Source organism: Otolemur garnettii, unplaced genomic scaffold (assembly GCF_000181295.1).
Source record: "Otolemur garnettii isolate 467f Iridium unplaced genomic scaffold, OtoGar3 scaffold00114, whole genome shotgun sequence".
Lineage (NCBI taxonomy): Eukaryota > Metazoa > Chordata > Mammalia > Primates > Galagidae > Otolemur > Otolemur garnettii.
Genome location: NW_003852509.1, coordinates 5,840,758 through 5,845,731, shown reverse-complemented (window position 1 = coordinate 5,845,731; position 4,974 = coordinate 5,840,758).

Here is a 4,974-nt window from a genome sequence, read left to right as displayed (position 1 = left end):
TTTTTGAGACAGAGCCTCAAGCTGTTGCCCTGGGTAGAGTGCCATGGCATCACAGCTCACAGCAACCTCCAACTCCTGGGCTCAAGCGATTCTCCTGCCTCAGCTTCCCAAGTAGCTGGGACTATAGGCACCCGCCACAGCCAACGCTCGGCTATTTTTTGGTTGCAGCTGTCATTGTTGTTTGGTAGGTCCGGGCTGGATTCAAACCTGTCAGCTCAGGTGTATGTGGCTGGTGCCTCAGCTGGTTGAGCCACAAGCACTGAGCCAGCCTGGCTATCTTTATGTTGCAGTAGTCATTGTTGTTTTAGCTGGCTCAGGCTGGGTTTAAACCGGCTCTCCTTGGTGAATGTGGCTGGCACCCCTACCCACTGAGCTACAGGCACTGCCAACTGTCAGTTTTTTTGAAACTTGCCAATCATAGGTAGAAAACGTTATCCTAAAGAATTTTTTGTTTTTTAGAGACACAGTCTAGCTTTATCACCCTTGGTAGAGTGCTGTTATGTCACAGCTCACAGCAACCTCCAGCTCTTGGGCTTAGGCGCCTCAGCCTCCCGAGTAGCTGGGACTACAGGTGCCTGCCAGAACGCCCAGCTATTTTTTTTTTTGTTGTTGCAGCTTGGCTGGGGCCGGGTTCAAACCCACCACCCTCAGTATATGGGGCCGGCGCCCTACTCACTGAGCCACAAACACTGTCCTATCTTAAAGAATTTTAACTTCCATTTTTCTTTATACAAATGAGGATGCATTTTTTTCATATGATTAAGGAGCCATTTTTACTTCCTTTTCTGTGAACTATCTTCATTTTTCTATTAGGTTGTAGGACCTTCGTATTGGGTTCTGGAATATTAAGGAGATTAGCCTTTTGTCTATAATAAATGTTGAGACTATTTCTTCCTTGTTAGTAACTACCCTTTTGACTTTTCTTAGGGTGCTTTAGCCAACCAAAGTCTTTTTTTCCTTTGTTTATTTTTCTTTTTTCAGAGACAGAGTATCATTTTGTTGCCCTCAGTAGGATGCCCTGGCACCAGAGCTCAACACAGCCTCAAACTCTTGGGCTCAAGTGATTCTCTTACCTCAGCCTTCTGAGCAGCTGGGACTACGGGCCCCTTCCATGATGCTCTACTTTTATTTTTAGAGACAGGGTCTCACTCTTGCTCAGGCTGGTCTTTAAATCCTGAGCTCAAGCAATGCACCTGCTTTGGCCTCCCAGAGTGCTAGGGTAACAGGCATGAGCCACAGTGCCTAGAACCAACCTTTTTTATAGTCACAGCTTCTGGATTTGGAGTAATAGAAAGGCCACTGCCTCTTCCTCCTTCCTCTTTTTCCTTCTTCTCCTTTTCTTCCTTCCTCTTTTTTCTCCTTCTCCTTTATTTTTTTGAGACAAGGTCATGTTCCGTCACCCAGGCTGGAGAGCAGTGGCTCTCTGAAGCCTTTAGGTCCCTAGGCTCAAGCAATCTTCCTTCCTCAGCCTCCCAAGCAGCTGGGACTACAGGTGTGCCCTCAAGCCCAGCTAATTTTTCTATTTTTTTGTAGAGACAGGATCTGGCTATGGTGCCCAGGTTAGTCTTGAACCTGCCTCTGCCTCCCAGTCTCAAAGTGCTGGTATTACAGGTGTAAGCCACCGTACCTGGCCAGAAAGCCTTCTTTACTTCAATATTAAAAAGGTATTCCTGGCTCGGTGCCTGTGGCTCAAGTGGCTAAGGTGCCAGCCACATACACCTGAACTGGCGGGTGCAAATCCAGCCTGGGCCGCCAAACAACAATGATGGCTGCAACCAAAAAATAGCCAAGCATTGTGGTGGGCGCCTGTATTCCCAGCTACTTGGGAGGCTGAGGCAGGAGACTCGCTTGAGCCTAGGAATTGGAGGTTGCTGTAAGCTGTGATGCCACAGCACTCTACCCAGGGCAACAGCTTGAGGCTCTGTCTCAAAAGTAAAAAAAAAAGTATTCCCTGGTGCCTCAGCGCATGTAGCTCAAGCTGCTAAGGTGCCAGCCACATACACCAAGGCTAGCAGTTCGAATCCAGCCCAGTCCTGCCAAACAACAGTGACAACTATAATCAAATAATAGCCTGGAGTTGTAGCGGGTGCCTGTAGTCCCAGCTACTTGGGAGTGTGAGGCAAGAGGATCGCTTAAGTCCAAAAGTTTGAGGTTGCTGTGAGCAGTGATGCCACAGTACTCCACTGAGGGCAACAGCTTGAAACTCTGTCTCAAAAAGAAAAAAACTGAGTGGCGCCTGTGGCTCTGTGGGTAAGGCGCCAGCACCATTTACCAAGGGTGGTGGGTTCAAACCCAGCTCTGGCCAAACTACAACAAAAAAAATAAAATAGCTGGGTGTTGTGGCGGGTACCTATAGTTCTAGCTACTCAGGAAGCTGAGGCAAGAGAATCACTTGAGCCCAGGAGTTGGAGGTTGCTGTGAGGCTGTGATATCACGGCACTCTACTGAGGGCAACAAAGTGAGACTCTGGCTCTACAAAAATAAATAAATAAATAAATAAATAAGTTATTTCCTGGTTCAGTGCCTGTAGCTTACTGGTTAGGGCTCCGGCCACATACACCAGGGCTGGTGGTTGGAATCTAGCTCAGGCCTGCTAAACAATGATACCACAATGAAAAAAATATCCAGCGCCTGTAGTCCTAGCTACTTGGGAAGCTGAGGCAAGAGAAATCACTTGAGCCCTGGAGTCTGAGGTTGCTATGAGCTGTGACACCACAGCACTCTTCTGAGGGCGACATAGTGAGACTGTTTCAGAAAAAAAGAAATAAAATGGTATTTCCTCATGTTTTACTCCTGTCTTTTTACAATTCCATGGTTATACGCTCATTTTTTTTATTAGGATGTTATAGATCTAATTTTATATTTCTTCAGATGTGTATATTTTTGTCTTAACCCCATTAATTGAACAGCCCATCATTATCCTCAGTGATTTGAGATGCTGTTTTTATCAGACACCAACTTTCCAAAATTATTTGGGTACATTTTCAGATTGTGTATTACATTTTACACTATTCACGTACTACCGACACACTGCTTAAATGATTGATGCTTTTAAATATAAATAAATATATACACATATATATAGTGTGTGTGTGAGTGTGTTTGAGAGAGAGACAGAGTGTCATTATGTTGCCCTCGGTAGAGTACTGTGGTGTCACAGCTCACAGCAACCTCAAACTCCTGGGCTTAAGTGATTCTCTTGCCTCAGCCTCCCAAGTAGCTGGGACTACAGGCACCTGCCGCAATGCCCGGATATTTTTTGGTTGCAGTTGTCATTGTTGTTCAGCAGGCCAGGGCTGGGCTTAACCCCGCCAGCCTCAGTGTATGTGGCCGGCACCCTACTCAGAGCTATGCACCAAGCCTAAATATATTTTTATGTCTGGCAGGTGTAGTGGCCTCCTCCCTATTACTCTTTATTTTCAAAGTTTTCCTGGCCGGAAATTTCTTACATTTGATGTTTCTTATTAATTTTCTCCCCATATTTAAACAGAATTAGTTCAGTTAAAATAATTATTGGCATTTTATTGGGATTGTGTTAAATTCATAAATTTAGGGAAAAGTGACACCTTCCTGATGTTAGATCTACTTATCCAAGAATGTGACATTTTCCCCCACGAGTTCAGTGAGGGTTCTTATGTGCCCTTCGCAAATTATTTAAAATTTTGTTCACAAAGATATTGCACCATCTTTTAAAAGTTTATTAGGGTGGTGCCTGTGGCTCAAAAGGGTAGGGTGCCGGCCCCAAATGCCGGAGGTGGCGGATTCAAACTCAGCCCTGGCCAAAAAAAAAGTTTATTACTAGGCACAATGTGACTTTATTACTAGGCACATACAAGTTCTGTTTAAAAACATATATATATATCTATATATAACACAGTTCTTTGGGTGAAGACACCAAGATTTGGGGCTTTTTACTGAAGCACTTCCAGGCTATCCCGCCAGATACAAGTGATTAAAAACAGGCCTCTCAAAATGCATGTAGGAGCAGGGGAGAATTCCATGCGGAGATGGAGATGAGGAGAGGGCTGATGGCATTCTGTAGTTACAGAACTTAATGTATTTTCAAAACGGAAATCGTGGGACCCAAATCACCACGGTGTTTATATACCAATGGATATACGAAAAAGCGTAACGTGCCAATTGTACTCAAAATTGTCATTTACAGCGCCCTAGAAATCACGTCCTTTCCAACTGTTCCTCCCCACCCTTAAATCTGACAGATACTACCCGAAGCACCCTCAGTGTTCGGAACCGCAGCTGGCAGCGCAGATGTGGCTGCTCCCGCTCGGGCGGGCGCGGGGACTCGCCGGCACAGGCCACCGCGGTCCGCTCCGGGGCCCCGCCGGGCGCGGCTCCCACCGCCGCGGCAGAGAAGCCGGGCCTTCGATACGGGGAGTCCTCGTCTGCCCCGGGCCTCTCTTGAGCAGCCATGCGTTCTGGAAGTCAGTCAAGATGGGCGCTTGTAAGACGAGTCGTCACTGGCGCTGCAGGACTTCGGGACCGCAGAGCGCTCAAGTAGCGCCGCGCCCGGCTCAGGTCTATCGCCCCGCGGCTCTCACGGCCCCGCACGCGGGCGTCTGGGTCTGCACAGAGCCTCCGGCCGTGCGGGGCTGCCTCAAGCACTTTCCTTGCAAAAAGTGAAAACAAAGCTATAACTATGTTCCGACATGTTATTTCTCCTTGATAACATGTGTTATGTGATAGTCACAGCAGTGACAGGCGCGTTACGCCGCGCGAAGTGAAACACTCCCCACTTAACACCGGCCAGGTTTCCCCGGATCGGCACCCGCACGCACGAGTCCATCCGGGCGCTTCACAGACGCCGAGGGAGCGCGCACGCCGCTGGGTCACGTGCCCGGCGCGCCCCCGTTGCCGCGCGCCCCGGGCGGAAGTGAAGTCGGTGGCTCGGGTGGCTGCGCAGCGTCGGCGGGGAGCGCGGGCTGCGGAGAGGCGGGCCGGGCCGAGCCAAGAGAG